The sequence below is a fragment of the Nycticebus coucang genome, chromosome 4 (assembly GCF_027406575.1).
Source record: "Nycticebus coucang isolate mNycCou1 chromosome 4, mNycCou1.pri, whole genome shotgun sequence".
NCBI lineage: Eukaryota > Metazoa > Chordata > Mammalia > Primates > Lorisidae > Nycticebus > Nycticebus coucang.
This window is the reverse complement of record NC_069783.1, coordinates 66,932,372-66,939,160: the sequence shown is the minus strand read 5'-3', so window position 1 is coordinate 66,939,160 and position 6,789 is coordinate 66,932,372.

Below are 6,789 nucleotides of genomic sequence, written 5' to 3'. Positions count from 1 at the left end.
CTCAGGTTTGTTCCAGGGTGAGGGGGATGCTTATGGAGTAGAATTAGCACACTTATTCATGGATCAAGTCTGACTGTTTAGCAGGATTCTCCAGCCAAGTCTAAGAGGGTTAGCACACGCCCACGTACTTGGTTGGCAATCAAAACATGCTTGTCTCTATCCTTACTCCATCCCTCCTCCCCCATCGATCAGCTGTGTAGCTCAGTAGTAGGACAGCATGGTGCTGTAATAGTGTGTGTACCCCAGGATTGAGACCTCCTTGCCTGCTCCCACAGCACCTGGCACATATCCATACAGTTTGAGGATAAATTCCAGAAGAAGGAAAGAAACTTCCTCTTAAAAATAACTGTTTTCCAACAACATAACATTCATTTAGGCAACACAAATCCTATTGTGTTGGAAATAGTTGGGAATTTGTTTGAGGGTGAGAGGGGCTTGCTACCTATAAACCAGGTAAGAAAAAATAAGCAAGATTAATGGGAGTATTTTTTAATTAAATGCCATATTTTATTTCAGAATATTACGGGGTACACATTTTGTTTTTTGCATAAAATGAGTCAAGATTATAAGTGTGTATTTTAAAGAGTCCGTTTATTGTCTCTGAATAACTGAGAATTGAATTTGGAAGGCTGGCACTCAAAAGCCTTTCCACCTGTAAGAAACTTACCTGCAGTGAGGCTCTACTGCCAGCAGGGAACAGCAATGCCTTGCCTTTGGGCTAAACGTAAATGATGTTAAAAGAGGGCAGAATGTTTCTCAATTAGCTTGTTTTTCCAAAATGTCTATTACAACTGCCTATTACATGACATTTATCTATCACAAACATAAGCACTAACCCATTCCTACCTACTATATCTTAAAAGCCAACACTCAATTGTTTGAACGCACATTGACATATTTAAAACATTGTATTTACTACATAGGCTTAAATTTTCTTCCCAAATATCTATTCAAAATGCAGAGAATTAGGAGGTTTTTAAAAAAGGGAGAACTACACATTTTAAACTATTTAAGCATTTGGTTAGTAAATATTTTCATTTGTGAAACGAGTGGTTTCAAGCCAGTGACTCATCTATCAGAGCCTTAGTGTTTTCTTGGAGGGTGGTAGCAATATCATGGCTTTTGCAGTATTCCACACTTTTTTTTTTTTTTAACCAGAGCCTTCATTTAGAGCTGGAAATGACTCAAGACAGGCCTGGAGGAAATGTGGCCTGGTGTGACTGCTCACCACCCCCAACCCCCGCAGGGGAGTGGGAAGATGAGCCCTGCTGAGAAGCTGGTGTGTATGAGTCCCACTTGCACTGGTTGAATCTAAGTAATCACACCTTCCTCTGTCTATTTGTGTGTCTCTAAAACAGGGAACGAGACTCAGAGTTCTAAAATCTTTCAAGGTTTGTGGTTTTTACCTCTTTTTATATACTTTTAAAAAATTGTGTGAATGTGCACACACATGGGGCCAGAGGTGAGGTTGAATCAAGGGAGGTGGGAATGAGATGGAAATGAAGCAACAGAAAATCTTAACAGCTAATCTTGCCACGTTAAGTGATCTCTCCTGGCGTATACTGTTCTACTTATGATTGGACTCAAGCCCAGCCTCTCTGGCTACTTCTCACATAGCTCTCCTCCTACTCCAAAATTTGAGTGCTCAGCTATATCAAGCTGCTGAGTTGTAACTTTGCCCCTCAGCCATCTGGAAGGGCTATTTTTATACTAGTTGTAGCCATATCTCTCTACTTCCAAGCATCAGATGGCTACCTAGAAGCTTGAGGAACTGGGCCATCCTTTCCAATCATGAGGATGACTAAAACACTTTTGAACAGGTGGTATAGAAATGCCTTGAGTTTTATATTTTGTGACACCTTGCTTATTGAGAAGTCACATATCCAGCCATCTAAACTATCTGGATCACAGTTGAGAACAGAAAGCATGCCAAAAAATAAAGGTCCCAATCACAGATGTCCCAGAGTCCATTCATGAAAGGCTTGGGTCTTCTCTCAAGGCCTAATGACTCCTACTTTAGACACAGTTCGAACGTGGGGTAATATGGTTTCTGATTCTTGGGAAATTAGAAGCACAATAATTAGAAGAAAGAAGACAATTTGTAGAGGTAATTATACTGAAAATAAATTTTTGGGGGGACAAAGAAAAATGTAAAAAGCAGACATAGTAAAAGTATAATAGATAGGGATATCCCTATATTGTAGGTATGCAATCCTATACCAAAACACAGTAGCTTCCGTAGGTAGCAAATAAAAATGGATATACATAATAGCCATGATTCATTTAGGGAGATGGCATATTTTCTTCAATAGTGCATCATGGTTCCATGTTTAGGGTTCAGATTCTGGAGTCAAAAGACCTCAATTCAATTCTTGTATTGGTTGCTTATTAGTTATGTGATCTTAGGCAAGGAAGTCACTTTTAAATTTTTGTGGCTCAATTTTCTCATTTGGAAAATAGAAGTAATGATAGTATTTACCTGATAGAATAGTTGTAAGGATTAAATAAGTTAATACATATTAAGCCTTTAGGACAGTGCTTAGCATGTAACATCATTATTTTGTACATTTTATTTAAAAAGAAAGGGAGGGATACATTTTTCAAAAAAAATATTGAAAATGCCAAGAGAAGAACCAAAGGTGTTTAAAGGAATAAAATCCATTTTCCTAAAGTATTTCTTGGATGGAATTGAAATACAGCCCACAGAATTTGTGTATCAGAAAAGGGTGTATATAGACATAAAATTTTTAATTATTTAGAAATTATATAAAGTAGTATGTTTTAAGATATTCTAGGAAAAGACTTTCTCCACGTAGTCTCTTTTGTAAAGAACCTGCCCATTTTGGATAATATACAAACATTAGGACGGATTCATAAAACTTAAAATTTGATGAAGAATGTGAATAATGTGAAAACATTTATTTCTTTTGGTCCTCCTGTGAGGTGGGTGATGCACAGCTTATCTCCATTTAACAGAAGAACAGTGTCTCAGAGGTTGGAAAAAAAGACTCAAATTTAAACAAGGTAATTTTATAAGAAACATCTTCAGTTTTCTCAATTATGAAATGGTGTTTTAGGATTGAATAATATGTCACATGACATGCTCCTTGTTTTTCTTCTCCCCATCACCTTCCTCCTGACAAATGCATTTCATTTAAAATCACATCATTATATGCCCACCCTTCTGCAGTATGTGTTTTAATAACCTGGTGATTTTGTCTTAATCTGTTTGCAGTCTAGTAGACCATTTGCTTTTCCCAAAGAAAATTACTGTGGATAGGGTGGCGCCTCTGGCTCAGTGAGTAGGGTGCCGGCCCCATATACCGAGGGTGGCGGGTTCAAACCCAGCCCCGGCTGAACTGCAACCAAAAAATAGCCGGGCGTTGTGGCGGGCGCCTATAGTCCCAGCTGCTCGGGAGGCTGAGGCAGGAGAATCGCGGAAGCCCAAGAGCTGGAGGTTGCTGTGAGTCCTGTGACATCATTGCCTCTACTGAAAGCGGTAAAGTGAGACTCTTTCTCTACAAAAAAAAAAAGAAAGAAAAAGAAAGAAAGAAAGAAAATTACTGTGGATATATTAAATATACATATGACTTACAAATTGTCAATAAACAAAAGTGTTCCATTTCTAGAAACTCATTTGCCCATAGCACTCTAGGTAACAAATTACTTGCAATCTTTCCTCTTTGAAGTCATATTAACTACTTACTGTTGGAGCACAAAGTAGGACTCAATAAAACTTTTCCTTAACAAATAGGATATTTCTTCCCCCACTTGCTAACAAATGAAAAATGCAGTAATATTTGTGGTCCTCTGTTAGTGCTTTAACAGGGGTCCTGACAGGCGTCCTAGCCTCCGGCAGACACACCACACCCAAGCAGTTTCCCTGCCACTGCACAGCCTGTTCCCTCTGCTTGGAAAGCCCTACTCCATTTTATATCTAGCAAACGCCTTCAAGTGCCAGCTTAAATGTCACCTCAGCTATGATGTCTTTTCTGACTCCTCCAAAACGTTGAGTCAAGAATAATTTTGAAATACTGTTTATTCAAATGTTTTATTTCATTACCCCATTTCTCAAAAGCTTCACCGTCCTGTATCTAACTTCTGCTTTTCTTAAGTTCTCTGGACGGCTTCCACATCTTCTTACTGACTCAGTGAAAATAAGCTGACTCAATAAAAAGGTGATGAGATTCTAGAAAGAGCTGGCTGGCTGGCTAGCTGGCTGAAAAAAACAGCCAATGAGAAGTTTGGAATTTATTAGCCTTTAGCAAGTAAGTTCTCCTGCTCCCTTTCAAGGGAGCTCCCTTTTTTTCTTAATGATAAGAAAAAAAAGTTTCTGGATTCTCTTACTGAGGTTGCTTGCTGTGAATTTGCCTTGTTAGTATTGATGATGATGGTACTAAAAACGGAAGTATGCCCTTCTTTGAAGGAGGTTATGAAGTTGTTTATTGTCACCTGGGTAATCACTTGTGCAGCTCACCAAATGTTTCCAGTCCTCCCCCAGCTGGGCACCTGATAGAATTTGACCTTGATAGGACTTGACTGCACCTGGTTGGGGGGCTGCCATGTGCAAGTAGTTCTGGCCAATGGGTCATGAGCAGCAGTAACATGTGTCACTTCAAGGCTGGAACATCCCATAGTCTGTGCAAATGCCCAACAGAGCACAGCACGTTTCCTGTGACATGGCAACCAGCCACTTGCAAATTGATCTCTCATCCTGGGTCTCAGAGTGAGAAGATACGGAGGAGAACACTAGCCAACCATTGTTGAAATAAACTTTTAATAAACCTTAGAAATAAACTTTTCTAAAAGTTTATTAGACTAATAAACTTTTCTAAAAGTTTATTTCAACAATAAACATTGTTGAAATAAACTTTTAATAAACCTTAGAAATAAACTTTTCTCTCAACATTTTATTGTGAAAAATGTTGAAATATACAGAAAAGTTGAAAGACCTGCACCACATACCAATTTCCTGGATTTCCCAATTAACATGTTGCTGTATTTGCTTTATTCCTTACCTGTCCCTTGATGCTACATCAATTCATCTTTTATGAACAAAAAACTATTGTAAACCATTGCTGAGATTTGGAGCAGGTTTATTACCACAGCTTAACCTTGCCTTTCCTGATCCCCAACATCTGAGGAATCTAGACCAGATACTCTCCTTTTCTACTGAGGACCACACATGGAACTACTCCAAAAAGAAAAAAGTAAGTATTAATATTTGAAGTTAGCTTGAAGAAACCATTTCTAGCCAGAGAAAGTTAAAATCATGGATGGATTGGGACAGTGCTTGTCAGCCTTTTTTTATCTCACGGCACACTTGAACCTACAGCTAAACTTCCTTGGCACATTTAAATTATGTTGATAAAAAAAAAAAGTAAAAAAAGAATGTACTTACTGTGTTTTGAACTTCTTTCAAAAGTAATTCATGATCTTTAAAAATTTTCACAGCATACCTAATTTCCTCTCACAACACACCAGTGCGCTTTGGAACACAAGTTGAAAAATCACTGGATTAGGAGAAGGATTAAGCCACCTTTTTTCTCTCATGATCTTAAAAAATAAGATAAACTGACTGAACTACTTTGAGTAAGGCTGTGTTTGGAGGTAGATAATTAAATGGAGAAAGAGAAGCAAAAATTAGAATTTTTTGAGTACCTGTTGAATAGCAGTCATTTTATGGATGAGGTACGGCAATTAAGATCACAAACTCATTCTAGAAAAAGTGCTACATACCTCCTTGCTAAATATTACTTTGGTCACCTTCAAAGTACTTCCCTTGGGAAGCTATGCATTGACACCACCCTTCAAAGCAATTATAGAACGTATTTTCTGGAATAGCCATATCGTATTATCCTCTATGACCTTAACGTCATCAAAATGTCTTCCTTTCAATATTTCCTTTATCTTTGGGTAAAGAAAAAGTCATTGAATGGGTCAGGTGAATAGGGAGGGTGTTCCAATACAGTTATTTGTTTACTGGCTAAAAATCGCTCAGCTCACAGTGCTGAGTAAACTGGTGCATTGTCATGATGCAAGAGCCATGACTTGTTAACTAGTTAAGGTTTTCCTAAAATTTTCTCTATTGATGATTACTTGGTCTGCAATGCTTCTCATAGTCAACCAATGATTTTGATACAAAATTTGACAAATTTTTCAATTTTTCATCATTCTGCTTGTTACTGGCTACCCTGACCTTCTTGTTCATCTCTCCCCTCAGGAAAACATTTACTCCATCTGTACACTGCCATTTTCTTCATGGTATTACCCCATAAACTTGTACTAACATAACCCTGATTTCACTTCTACTCATTGCCAAGTTTAATGAGAAATTTACAAATGTTTGTTCATTGCTCTAAGTCAAGCTCCCACATTTTCAGGATGGCACCGAAACCGTGCAACAGCGATAATGAACACCAATCAGCAGGGCACTGCCACACATTGACATGAACACAGCTGTGAGACACGGTTATAAAACCTTACCAGGTTGTTTGTACAGTGCCACAATGTAAGTGCACTGTGCCAAGTTTAAGAATTCAGTTATTAGATCTTGTATGCTACCTCATTCAATCCTAAAACCACCCTACCAACTATAATGTTTTTCACTGTTAAAATGAGGATGTTAAGAACAGAGAGGTTAAGCTACCTTCCCAGAGTCACAAAGCTAACATGATGAGAAGAGGCAGAATTAAAGCCCAAATCAGTATGATTTCAATGTGCTTACCCTCTCTATAAGTCTACAAACCCTTGGAACACAAGTTGAAAAATCACTGGATTAGGAGAAGG